The following is a 14,864-nucleotide window of genomic DNA, read 5'->3' on the forward strand; positions in this document are numbered from 1 at the left end:
CTATTTTTTCACTCCTCCTTAAAGTGAGTTTTTATCAAATATGTTAATTTAATTACTACTTCACTCATTTTTAGATCGAGCCTCTATTGAAAATGTTGAGCAAACGCTTTAAACAACTTTCATTCAAACTGAAGTTTTTAAGTTGTGAAATGAGTATACATTTCTATTTTGTCGAGGGGTTGTATACGAACTATGTTTTGCCTGAGGGGTCAATTATGATTTTTATCTCTTTTATTATAAATGGTATTGAACCCCTACTGAAACTATTGGAAAACATTTTTAAATGATTTTTACCAAAAACTGAATTTTAAATGAGATAATTGACTCGAATTCTGATTTGAAAGCTTGTTGTGCTTATGGAGTTTATCATAATGTGGATTCATCGTTTCTTACTGCTCAGTCTTTATTTACTCTTATTACTTACTGGGTTGGAGTGCTCACATTACTCCATGCACCTCGTGTGCAGATTCAGGTATTTCGAAACCTGGTAACAAACGTTGATTGCACAGAGGCGGAGTCATCAGAGTTAGCAAGGTGGCTGCATGACGTTCGCAGCACTACTTCCTTCCTCTCATTTTCATTACTGTACTTAGTACACTTTTGACTGTTCTTGTTGTATTCAGACCTTGGTAGATACTCATGACTAGTGACACCCCGATGTCGGGCTTATGTAATTATTCTGCATTTTTCTTATAAATTTTCATTATGAGATTATTGGTTTATAAATGGTATACGTTAACTTTTATTGGAAAGTGGTTGATTTGGGAATTGTATCGGCTGACCTTGTCTTCATTATAGGCACCATCATGACCGGGTCCGATTGGGGTCATGACAAGTAAGATTACTCTTTGAACTCAAGAGATACAAATACTATACAGAAGAATCATCCCTCGAGATATTGTGAGAAAAAAATCATGAAAACTCCATCAAACATACAGCCAAAAACCTCAGTAAAACATAACGCAAAACACCAATTTCTAGCAGTAAAAATGCAGCAACAACAGCTATTTGAGGAGCACAAGAATTGTTCATTTTCACAGCCTTCTTCTTCCACCTTAAGCCCACACAAACTATCTATAAACTCCACCATTGAACAACCCCAAAATACTCCAAAAAGCTGCCAAAATCAGTAGCAAACAGTCCGAAACGCTGCGACTTTCTCACCCAAAACAACAACACCCAAAAATAGTCAAAAAATTCCAATTGAAACCTGCTGCCGACATCGCTCAAAAACATTCCAGAAATCTAGACCAAGAGCAGTCAAAACTTAGTGAAAAATGGCCATAAGATCTACCGCAAAACTCACCCCAAAACGTCACTCAAAACAGCCCCCGTAACTTCTAAATATCAACCAAGAACGCATCTTAAATTCTTCCAAAACGCAGCAGAAAAATGACCTAAAAATATCCATGAAAGCACACCTAAATCCAGCCCCAAAACAGCTGCAAAAAAGTCCAAAACGCTGCTACTTCCACCTTAAAAATAAAAATACCAAAACTAAATTCATAATGACACAGGTAATTACTTTCGTTGATATCAAAATAACAATATTTGATACACATGTAATTACTTATGCAACTGCATAACTGTGATGACCCGGCCAGTTGTCTCATGAGTTACCGCTCCGTTTTCCCCATTTCAGCTACTTTATGCTTCGTCATCTGTATTTTTGTGGTATCGGGTTGGTCGGATTGATTTCGGAATGAGTTTGGTAAAGTTTGAGACACTTAGTCTCTTTTAAGAAGGCTTAAGTTGGAAAAGTCAACCGGATGTTGACTTATGTGTTAGGCTCAAAAGTGAGTTCCGATGGTTCAGTAGCTTCGGGAGGTGATTTGTAACTTAGGAGCGTGATTGAAATGGGTTTTGGAGGTTCAGAGTAGAATTAGCCTTGAATTGGCGATGTTGTTATTTAGGCGATTTTCGGTTGTTAGGCGAGATTTTGATTAGGGGTCGGAATGGAATTTCGAGAGTTGCAGTAGCTTTGTCGTGTCATTTGGGATGTGTGTGAAAAATTTCAGGTCATTCGGACGTGGTTTGGTTGGGTTTTTGATCAAAAGCGTATTTCAGAAGATTTTTGAAACTTAGGCTTGAATCCGATGTGATTTGGTAGATTTGATATTGTTGGAGGTGTTTTGATAATTGGGACAAGTTTGAATAAGATATTGGGTTATGTGTGTGCTTTTGGTTGAGGTCCCGGGGGACCTCGGGGTGATTTCGGATGGTTAGCGGGAAGATTTGAACTTGGGAGATTGCAGAAAATATTGCTGCTTCTGGTATTTTGCACCTGCGGTTTGGGGACCGTAGGTGCGGCGCCGCATAAGCGGAGAGTTGGTTGCAGAAGCGAAAATTTGGACAGGTGTGCAGATATCGTAGAAGCGGTCAAGTAGCCGCATCTGCGAAACCGCAGATGCGGAAGTCCTATCGCAGATGCGATTTTGGATTTTAAGTGAAGGACCGCAGAAGTGGTGGTTTGGCCGCATATGCGGTACCGCAGAAGTGGGCATTGCACTGCAGATGCGGAAATGCCTGGGCAGATGAATTAAAAAAAGCCCTTCGCGAATTTTGGGTTATTTCACCATTTTTGACTTCGGCTTGAGAGCTTTTGGACGATTTGGAAGAGGGATTTCAAGGGAACTTCGTTAAGGTAAGGATTTTGGACCTAAAATACATTTCTATGATAGAATTTCATGGATTAAGGCTATAAATAAAGGAATTAAAAGGTTTAGGGAAACTAGGGCTTGAGAACTTAGGGATTTGAAGGACCATTTGGGGTCGGATTTGAGAACTTTTGATATGGATGAACTTGTGGGGAGATAAGGAATCTATTGATGTGAAAATTTCTGATTTTCGAGAAGTGGGCCCGGGGGTCGGGTTTTGGTAATTTCGGGATTTATGCCATTTGTTGATTGTTTTTGCTTGGGTTTTGTTCCCTTAGCATAGTTGACGTACTCGTTCTGATTTTGGATAGATTCGACACGCGTGGAGGCTGATTCGAGGGGTAAAGGCGTCGCGAGCTAGGGATTTAGCCGGTTCGAGGTGAGTAATGATTGTAAATGATGCTTTGAGGGTTTGAAACCCCGGACTTGTACATCGTAGTGCTATTTTGAGGTGAGACACACGCTCGATGACGAGCGTAGGGTCGTGCACTATTGGGGATTGTGACTTGGTTCATCCCGATTGATGATTTTACCGCGTATTTGACTGAAACTTATTTGCGATCATCGTGATTTGGGTTGATTGCCATATTTGGGCTTTGTGCCAACTATTTGAACCATTCAGGGTTTTTTATTACTATTTCCTCACTGTTTTAACTTATTACTGGAACTCAGTCATGTTATTTTCCACTATTTTACTACTCAACCATTTTTACTCAGTTTTGAGACTTAAATGATATTTTTAAATGATGTTTGGGCTGAGAAATACTATTTTACTATTGCCCGAGGGGCTTGTGATAATTTTTGGACTGAGTAAGGCCGAGCCCCTAGTTGTGAGGATACATTGATACTAATATGAGGTCGAGGGCCTGAGATACATAAATATGCCACGAGGTGTCTTGATTAATATGAGGCCGAGGGCCTAGATTTTATGCCACGAGATGACTTGATATTGCGCTTGGGCCGTAAGGGGACCCTCCCGAAGTCTGTACACCCCCAGTGAGCGCGGGTACCCATTGTGATGTGAGATTGAGCCCGAGGAGCTAATATTGTTCTGAGATTGAGCCCGAGGGGCTAGTACTGTTCTGAGATGTTGCCCAAGGGGCGGATTCGTTGATACTGTGCCCGAGGGGTGAACTTCTATTTGCTTACTTACCTGTCAATTACTTGTTTTACTTGTTGAAAAGGGATTTTACTTGACTCTTCAATGTTTTACTGTTTTAAGTAATTTTTACTGCTTCAGTATAGAATGTCTTGTGTTTTATGTGTTTTCTTACTTTCAGTCGTTATTTACATTTATTACTCACTGAGTTGGAGTACTCACTTTACTCCATGGCTCCATGCACCCTGTGTGCAGATTCAAGCGTAGCTGGTACTGCTCCTGAGTGCTGATTCCTCTAGTTCCAGGCGGTTTTCGGATACTACAAGGTAGTTGTTGACATCCGCAGCCCCGTGTCTCTACTTCTCTATCATTTCTGTTTCCTTTCAAACACTTGTAGTAGTTTATGACTTTAGCAGACTAGTATTATGGTTTAGAGATGCTCGTGACTTGTGACACCCCGGTTAGGGCTGTGTCGGGTTGGACTTTCCGCATTGTTATCGATATTTCCGCTATTTAGTATTGTTTAAATCATGTTTAGACTATTTTTATGTTGATTAACTGCTTTAAGAGTTGAGTTGGGTTGAATGGGCTGGCCTTGTCTTCACGAGAGGTGCCATCACGACCGGGTTCGGGGTTAGGGTCGTGACAAGTTGGTATCAGAGCCTAGGTTATATAGGTCTCACGAGTCTGAGCAGGTTTAGTAGAGTCTCGCGGATCGGTATGGAGACGTCTGTATTTATCCTCGAGAGGCTGCAGAATCTTTAGGAAAATTTCACATTCTTGAAATTTTTGTCGTGCAAACTTGTTGATCTGAGTACTAAACTTCTGTTATTCCATTCTCGCACAGATGGTGAGGACATGAGCTACCGGGCAGGGTGGACGACCACCAGTGCCACTAGTTGAGACCACCAGAGGCCAAGGACGCGGTCGTGGTCGTGGCAGAGGCAGAGCAACGAGGGCAGCATCTATTGATCCACCAGCTGCCCTAGCTCAGGATCAAGCTCCAGCTATGGATGCTCCAACAGCACCAGTTCTGGCACCAGCTATGCCCATCGTGATTCTGGGTCTTCAGGAGGCCTTGGCACAGATCTTATCAGTTTGCACTGGCCTGGCTCAGGCAATTTCAGCCACTACAGCCGCAGCTACTTCATAGGCCGGGGGAGGCAATCAGACTCCCATCGCTCGTACACCTAAGCAGGTAGTGCAGGGACTTCAGACGCTGGGGGCGCATCCAGCCCAGCGGTCGCAGCTGCTCAAGACTATGTGGTTCCTATCATGCCGAAGGATGAGCAACGTAGATTGGAGAGGTTTGGTAGATTATAGCCTCCGACCTTCATTGGCGTAGAGGGCAAGGATGCCCAGGGCTTTTTGGATAAGTGTTAGAGGATGCTTCGTACTGCCGGTATTCAGGAGACCAGCGGGGCCGCTTTTACCAGCTATCAGTTTTCAGGAGCTGCTTTTACTTGGTGGGAGGATTTTGAGAGGCATAGGCCTGTTGGTGCAGCGCCCCTTACTTGGCAGCAGTTCTCTGTTCTCTTCCTGGAGAAGTATGTGCCGCAGTCCCGCAGAGAGGAGCAGCATAAACAGTTTGAGTGGTTGCGACAGGGGGATATGACTGTGTCACAGTATGAGTTGAGGTTTTCTGAGTTGGCTCGTCATGCCATCTGGATGGTTCCGACAGATCGAGAGAGGATCAGGAGATTTGTTGATGGTCTTACTTACCACCTCCATATTTTTATGACTAGAAAGAGGGTGACTGGTGCTACCTTCGAGGAGGTTGTTGATATCGCCAGTGAGATTGAGACTGTTCGCCATCAGGAGCGAGAGGAGAGGGAGGCTAAGAGGCCTCGAGGATTTAGCAACTATAGTAGTGCTCTTTCGAGGGGCCAATTCCAGCACAGTAGAGGCCGTTCATTTAGGCATACTCAGTCAGCTCGCCCAGGTTATCGGGGGGCATCTTCGGGTCATGGTTATCATGGATCTCAGTAGGGCCAGTCCTTACTCAGTGCCCTTCCAGCTCAGAGTTCATTTTGTGCCCCATCGGTTCAGGGTTCTTCTATGCCGAGTGCATCAGCTAGTCACTTCGATGTGAGGGGTTCCCTTCAGTCCCCTTCTCCAGCACCTGGGAGTTGTTATGAGTGTGGCAAGATGGGCCACATGTGGAGGCAGTGTCCTCGTCGTGTTGCTAGTTCGTCCCAGCAGAGGGGTCAGTCTTTGGCTTCAACGCTAGTTTCTTCACCACCACTCACTCAGCCAGCTAGGGGTGGAGGTCAGTCGGCCAGGGGTCGCCCCAGAGAGGGAGGTCAATCAGGGGGCGGTCAGGCCGGTTTCTATGCCATCCCAGGCAGACCAGATGCTATTGCTTCAAATGCTGTCATTACAGGTATTGTTTCAGTCTGCCACAGAGATGCCTCTGTATTATTTGATGCGGTTCCACCTTTTTTTATGTGTCATCATACTTTGCTCTTTATTTGGATACGCCCCGTGAGCTTCTTACTTTACCTGTTCATGTATCTACCCCAGTGGGCGATACTGTTGTTGTAGACTGTGTGTACCGGTCATGTGTGGGGACTATCGGGGGTCTACAGACCCGAGTGGATCTATTACTATTGAGCATGGTGGATTTTGATGTCATTTTGGGCATGGATTGATTATCTCCATGTCGTGCTATTCTGGACTGTCATGCTAAGGCAGTCACATTGGCTATGTCGGGTGTGCCACGGATCGAGTGGTGAGGTGTGACTGATTATGTTCTTAGTAGAGTGATCTCTTTCTTGAGAGCCCAGCGTATGGTTGGGAAGGGTTGTCTTTCATACCTAGCATTTGTGAGGGATGTTGGAGCTGAGACTCCCAGTATTGATTCTGTTCCACTTGTGAGGGATTCTCCCAATGTGTTTCCTGCATACCTGCTGGGCATATCACCGGACAGGGATATTGATTTTGGTATTGACCTAGTGCCGGGCACTCAGTCCATTTCTATTCCGTCGTATCGTATGGCACCAGCGGAGTTGAAGGAATTGAAGGAGCAATTTCAAGAGCTCCTAGGTAAGGGGTTCATTTGGTTGGAGTGCGCCGGTTCTGTTTGTGAAGAAGAAAGATGGCACAATGAGAATGTACATTGATTATAGGCAATTGAACAAGGTAACAATTAAGAACAAGTATCCTTTGCCTCGCATTGATGATTTATTTGACCAGCTTCAGGGAGCGAAGGTGTTCTCCAAGATTGATCTCCATTCAGGTTATCACCGGTTGAAGATCAGAGACTCGGATATTCTTAAGACGGCTTTCAGGACCCGATATGGTCATTATGAGTTCTTGGTGATGTCTTTTGGGCTGACCAATGCTCCATCAGCGTTCATGCATTTGATGAACAGCGTGTTCCGGCCTTATCTTGATTCATTCATCATATTCTTTATTGATGATATTCTGGTGTATTCGCGTAGTCAGGAGGAGCACGCGGAGCATTTGAGAGTTGTATTGCAGAGATTGAGGGAGGAGAAGATTTATGCAAAATTCTCCAAGTGTGAGTCTTGGCTTGGTTCAGTGGCTTTCTTGGGGCATATGGTGTCCAGTGAGGGTATTCAGGTTGATCCGAAGAAGATATAGGCGGTTCAAAGTTGGCCCAGACCGTCCTCAGCCACAGAGATTTGTAGCTTTCTTGGTTTGGCAGGCTATTATCGCCGATTTGTTCAGGGATTCTCATCTATCGCATCGCCCTTGACCAAGTTGACTCAGAAGGGTGCTCCATTTGTATGGTCGGACGAGTGTGAGGAGAGCTTTCTGAAGCTCAAGACAGCATTGACCACAACTCCAATGTTGGTTTTGCCATCAACTTCAGGTTCATATACCGTGTATTGTGATGCTTCGAGAGTTGGGATTGGTTGTGTGTTGATGTAGGAGGGTAGAGTTATTGCTTATGCTTCTCGTCAGTTGAAGCCCCATGAGAAGAACTACCCCGTTCATGATTTGGAGTTGGCTGCCATAGTTCATGCATTGAAGATTTAGAGGCACTACTTGTATGGCGTATCTTGTGAGGTGTTCATTGATCATCGCAGTCTTCAGCATTTGTTCAAGCAAAAGGATCTTAATTTGAGGCAGCAGAGATGGTTGGAGTTGCTTAAAGATTATGATATCACTATATTGTACCATCCGGGAAAGGCCAATGTGGTAGCCGATGCTTTGAGCTGAAAGGCAGTGAGTATGGTGAGTTTGGCATATATTACAGTTAGGGAGAGACCTCTTGCATTTGATGTCAGGCCTTGGCCAATCGGTTTGTGAGATTAGATATTTCGGAGCCCAGTTGGGTATTGGCTTGTGTGGTATCTCGGTCTTCCTTATATGATCGCATCAGAGAGTGACAGTACGATGATCCACATTTGCTAGTCCTTAAGGATAGAGTTCAGCATGATGATGCCAGAGATGTGACCATCAGCGATGATGGGTTGTTGAGGATGCAGGGCCGGATTTGCGTGCCCAATGTGGATGGGCTTCGGGAGCTGATTCTAGAGGAGGCCCATAGCTCGCGGTATTCCATTCATCCGGGTGCCGCGAAGATGTATCAGGATTTGAGGCAGCACTATTGGTGGAGAATAATGAAGAAAGATATTGTGGGATGTGTAGCTTGGTGTCTCAACTGTCACAGTTTTGAGACTTAAATGATATTTTCAAATTATGTTTGGGCTGAGAAATGTTGTTTTACTATTGTCCGAGGGGCTTGTGATGATTTTTGGACTGAGTAAGGCCGAGCCCCCTGTTGTGAGGATACATTGATACTAATATGAGGCCGAGGGCCTGAGATACATAAATATGACACGAGGTGGCTTGATTGATATAGGGTCGAGGGCCTAGATTTGATGCCACGAGATGGCTTGATATTGCGCTTGGGCCGTAAGGGGCCCCTCCCGGAGTCTGTACACCCCCAGTGAGCGCGGGTATCCATTGTGATGTGAAATTGAGCCCGAGGAACTAATATTATTCTAAGATTGAGCCCGAGGGGCTGGTACTATTCTGAGATGTTGCCCAAGGGGCAGATTCGTTGATACTGTGCCCGAGGGGCGAACTTCTATTTGTTTACTTACCTGTCAATTACTTGTTTTACTTGTTGAAAAGGGATTTTACTTGACTCTTCACTATTTTATTATTTTACTATTTTAAGTAATTTTTACTGCTTCAGTATAGAATGCCTTGTGTTGTACGTGTTTTCTTACTTTCAGTCGTTATTTACATTTGTTACTCACTAAGTTGGAGTACTCACTTTACTCCCTGCACTCTGTGTGCAGATTCAGGCATAGCTGGTACTGCTCTTGAGTGTTGATTCCTCCAGTTCCAGGCGGTTTTTGGAGACTACGAGATAGTTGTTGACGTCCGCAGCCTCGTGTCTCTACTTCTCTATCATTTATGTTTCCTTTCAAACACTTGTAGTAGTTTATGACTTTAGCAGACTAGTATTATGGTTTAGAAATGCTCATGACATGTGACCCCCCCGGTTAGGGCTGTGTTGAGTTGGACTTTCCGCATTGTTATCGATATTTTTGCTATTTAGTTTTTTTTAAAATCATATTTAGACTATTTTTATGTTGATTAACTGCTTTAAGAGTTGAGTTGGGTTGAACTAGCTAGCCTTGTCTTCACGAGAAGCGCCATCACGACCGGGTTCGGGGTTAGGGTCGTGACAATAACACCCCATCCTTATTCTCTATGGGATGCCAGATCAAGCTATCGTCTACATTTTTTAATAATATTTTATTGTAGCTAATCTTCAATATACTACTTTTAACAATTAAAACGGACATAAAAGCACATGTACTGAATCGTGAAGTAGCAACACAGAGAATAACACCTTTTCTTTGCCCAATTCAATACCGCATAACGTAATATTCAGAAATTAAATATAGAAATTGAAGAAATGAACCTTTGAGAAACTGAGCTTGAGATTTCCTTGAAGGACCACCATCATTAAACAAAATCACTTTACCTGTCAAAATAAGGTTTATGAATAGAAAAGACGGCGCAAATTAAAATTAGAATGTTAATTATGTTTTAGAAACAGAAGAGGGAAAACATCTAACTATCTTATAATGAGGATATGATATCATAAGTACACACACAAGGTAGATATATTTTCAACTGATTGAAGAATGAGTTAGCCTATTGTTATTAATTCTTAACAAGTTCTAACTTTTACCAAATTAACATTTTTACTAATATTGTGAATATTTACAAATCGTTGTGTTTATGTATATTTATCCATAGGAGGAACGAAATTCGTCTCCCATGTTTCATATTTTAAAAGCGGTGTAGGTTGTGAAATTTGATCGTAAGAGTATGTTTGGAATATGTATATTTTTTTTTTCTTTTTCTTATCTTCTTAACATATCGCACATATAGTTTAGTTGTATGTGATGTAATATCATAAGAAATTACATATTTTCGGATTTTTAGATTGCTAAATAGAAACATAATGGCTAAATAGTCTTTAGATGAAGAGAGGTAGAATTTGTAATTGTTGTTGTTCATTTGTCGTATGAGCAAATCGTCATGGTTATGCAACGGGTGGTGATTGGAGCTATTGTTCCTGCACTATTTGATACCCCAAAAATGAGTTAGTCAGAAGACTTTGAAATCGTCATAGAAGAGTTTGGAATACCTTACAAATTTATAGAAGGTTATCTAGTGATGACACATTATCGATGTTATAATTCATCTAACTTTTGTCTTCATATCTACGGTTATTCGTGAATATATAGTAAAATGCTTCAATAATTTCATGGGAAGTTTTACACACATACCATTCTATCCAAATCCATTAAAATGGTTGGAGTTGGACATAATGTTATTTCACTTTGTATAGGCTTCATTGGCTATATGATTTATTTTTTCATGTTTTTTCTTTCAATATCATTTACTTACTCTATATTCATGCTTCAAGTTGGTGAAACAGTCAAAAGTGTTTTTAAAGGGTATAAAGAATATGAGAGTGTCTTGCCTCACATGGACTTACAAATCCAACGTATTCCATTGGTTCCAGCGACGTCCGAGATGATATTTTTGGAATACTTGTCCCCTATCCTTTTTAGATTAGATAGTAATTCTTGGCCTGTTTTTTTGACTACTTTTGTTAGTTAAATTGAAGTAATCTGCTCATCAAGAGTAACTACCCTTTTTATTTTTTTTGTCGCTAACATGAATTGCCTTTGTTGTTGTTGTGATGTATAAATGCTAATCTACATGATTATAATTCAATTTACGCAAACTACTGAGGAACAGGAATGTTCTGATTCAACTTCAAGTGCACAAAGTGCTCTGCAGAGATTAATTCAGTTGATTTAGTTTTCTTTTTTATGGAAATGCTGAATTTGTGAAGCACGATGATTGGAAGCAAGAAGAAGATAGGAATGCTATAAGCTGCTACTATTAACTACTGTATTATGTTTCCGTTAAGCTTTCTGCAATCGTGTGAACATCAGAAGTTGAGTTATTTTGGTGGCGAAGAGAAAGCAATGTACATCTCCAACTAGTTATGTGTGTGTATCGTAAATTTAGTGTGCTCTGTAGTATAAATTCTATCAAGCCTAAACAAAATTTTAGTTGCTCCACTCAAACATGTAATTAGCCAAAGTAATGTAGCATCAGTTATATGGACCTTTGGGAAATGATGTAAGGGAAAGATGATTCCCTTGTTGCACCTATGAACACCTCACACGTTGCTGTATTTCTCAATACAAGCTTAATACGGGGATTTAAAATGTGTGTTGCATTCATAATGGCGCTTAAAGGAGATATCAAAGTAACTTCCAGTGGATGCTTCTCTCAATTATCTTTCGAACTATGTATCAAGTTATTAGTATGTGAAGACCATGTCTTTTGTAGTTACTTCTGCATTTTAGTTTAATAACATGGCTTGGGCATCTATCTTTTTCCCAAACCTGCACAACATGTATGTATCCATGATTTTGGTTCAGTTTAAGCTGACGAATTAGTTATTTATCAGGAACGTGGTTTACTTTTGAGTTTAAATAGTAGGTTTTAGTGAAGGGTATTTAGGATGTTGATATATTACTGCAAAAAATAGTGGCTCATGTAGATATAAATTCCTTTAAGGGACATTTGAGCAGAACATATGCTGTGGATACCGTATGCTGTGGATAACAGTTGCTCCCCATTCTGATTTGCCGATAGTAAAAGAAATGATCTTTTACCTACTTTGGTATTTGATTAGCTACAAAATGTTCCTAAACCATTGGCATATTATTTTTTTATAATAAGTTGTAAACTACCTACTCCATACCTACCTGAATAAACTGGACACAGATAACACTGGACTTAAAGTACATGGACACATCTAACACTTTGCACCAAAAGAACATGGACAATTCTAATAGTGTGCACTTAAAAGAGAAGCATATTTCTGTATAAATTATCAGTTTATCGCATTGCTATTTAGAAGTCTAACTAAGAGAGAGAGGCCTTTTACAAAACTAAAAGATATACATTCCTCTTATTAAAATCTAAGTTCAAGCTTCAAGAATTGGGTTATGCTTCTTAGCTCTATCCCTCTTATGACATAAGTGTCTGTGTGAAACTACTATAGGCTGTGCATGTATCCACCATAAATGATAGAATAGTTTTTCTATATCAAATTGCATTTTCTTACCCTCAATACAAATATAGTCACGCAAGATAACTACATCGATTAAACTCGAGGAAATTTCTTTTCCTCTCAACAAATAAAAGAACATTCTCATTGACCCAACCAGCTTGACATATCAACTTTTATGTTGCATCAATGCCAATCTAACTTTGAGCGTATGCTAATAAAATTATGATCAAATTGTGACCACAAATCCTTCACTAAAATTCTAACACCAAACAATGAGCCAAAAATTAAAGCACAACCAATAATGAAGCAGATAGCAAAATTATATAGCAACAGCACCACATTCATTCGACATAAGTAATAACTGAATTCATGATTAATAAAGATAATATGAAGTTGCATAGGTAGAGTCATTTCACCAGATCACATATCAACAGCAACACATGCATTCGACATAAGTACAAAATATATAATTGCATAGCTAGAGGCATTTCAGTAAAACCAATCAGAGATTCTTTTCTTTCTTTACGACTCTACGAACCTTGTTGCTAGAGAGTTGAGAATTGAAGTCATCATCTGGTCCTACTGCTAATGCCTTATTAGCAGATCTAGTCTTCTTGTCATACGTCTTCAAAGGAGATATTTTTACATTGCAAGCATCACCATCTTCTAACACCGACGATCCACTTTCTGATAAGCTTTTCTCGATGGGAGTTTGCAAAACAGACTTCAGCTGACTTTCGGCCATTAGATCCTTCGAAAAGCCAAAAAAGTTTAATAGTAGTTAGAGAGCAATACTGTTGTTAGTTTCATAATTTTGACTAATAATTGTTAAATAGATAAATAATGTTGTAAAAGTTTAAATTTCATGAAATTTACCCCAAAAAGTTTATCTCCACTTGAGCTTGTCCATCAAAAAACTGTGGATCCTGTTAAGCAGAAATTAAAAAGAACATTCATTCTATGAGTGCAAAATTATTTATACTTAAATTTTGTATGAGGAGGTTTGTGAGTTAAAAAAATTTACAGTGATATTGTCTTCGAATAAATTGTGGTTGTATTCCTTTAGAAGGTCATCATCATCAGTAAGCTTAAGAACTTTGTAGACTTCGACCTGAGACTCAATATTCTCTTGCTTAATAATAACCTTGAACATGAATTTTTTTATAAAGAATATCGTCCAGTTCACTTGGATAAGAACAGTCAGCAACCGCAAGTGAATTCTACACCAAATTTTATAGGTTAGAAATATTTTTATGGTTAATCAAATTAACTTTAGTAGTATACCTCAAGTAATCTTTCCTTAAGTTCTTTTGCGGACTTCCCTATAAGCTGCATAGCTTCGCGATTCCAAAGCAACAATGAGATAAAAGCGGTTCCATCCATAACACGAACTTGAAGCCTATACCTGCAACTCAATTTTGATTAACCTTATGCATATTGTTTATAGATAGAAGATTTTAAATATACATAAATAGTAATTACCTGTGAGTAAATGAAAATTCTTCTTTATTGTATTTCTTACAAAAGTATTTATTTCCAACTTTATCAACCTTTCGACTACACTGCATGCCAAGTATGACCATCCCCGGTCAAGTTTCAAATTAACCAATTTTGCCGCAATCCAATAGCTACATTCCTATTTAAAAAAAATATTTATTGTAAATGCAAAACAGAAAACATAAGGTAAATATAATTGACAAATAAATTGGGGTTAACTTTATAGTACTAACAAGAATTGGTTAATTTCCCCTCTGTTTACTTCATGTCACTATATGCAGGATGGTTGTTACCTATTGTATTGTACCTTATTGTTATTTTAACTACAATATTTATTTTGATTGTTACATTAATTTTATTGTATCACATAGTTAAATTCGTCGTTACGTAATGACGAAAAGTGCCATTTTATGAGACAACGGATTTGGTGCGGTGACATCGTTACCATGCTTTTTTCTCTCATCTTGTTCATCCTTATTATTAAATAATTATATCCTTTACCCTACTTTTTTATACAATAATTATACTATGTATCTTATTTTTTCTTATTATGTTGTACGATTATTCTTTATATTATTGATGTGTGACATCATGAAATGACGGCAAACGATATAATCTATCCAAACATTATATAAATAAAAATATATAGCATAATACAGTGCAATACAAAATGATACATTATAAAATGATATGTAACAATCATCCAAACAAGCTGTAAGGGAAAAAAGAAATTGACCTCGAAATTCTTTTAAACTGATAAGCATTTTCTTACAATGGAAAGCATCTACTAGTCAAAAGACGCATGTACTAGGTCATTATGGGCAACTTCTTGAAAGGAAAAAATATTATAAATTTTTGTGCTATGCTCATTCTCCCCTAAATTTCTTTGGATACCTTTTGAAACAAACAATTTTCTTTAAAAGGTAGAGTTAAAACCAAGGTGATAGTGTATGGGTCCAAATTTGACCAACCATGACCTATAATGAGCATGACAAACGACCGGGTATCTCCG

The sequence above is a fragment of the Nicotiana tabacum genome, chromosome 20 (assembly GCF_000715075.1).
Source record: "Nicotiana tabacum cultivar K326 chromosome 20, ASM71507v2, whole genome shotgun sequence".
Lineage (NCBI taxonomy): Eukaryota > Viridiplantae > Streptophyta > Magnoliopsida > Solanales > Solanaceae > Nicotiana > Nicotiana tabacum.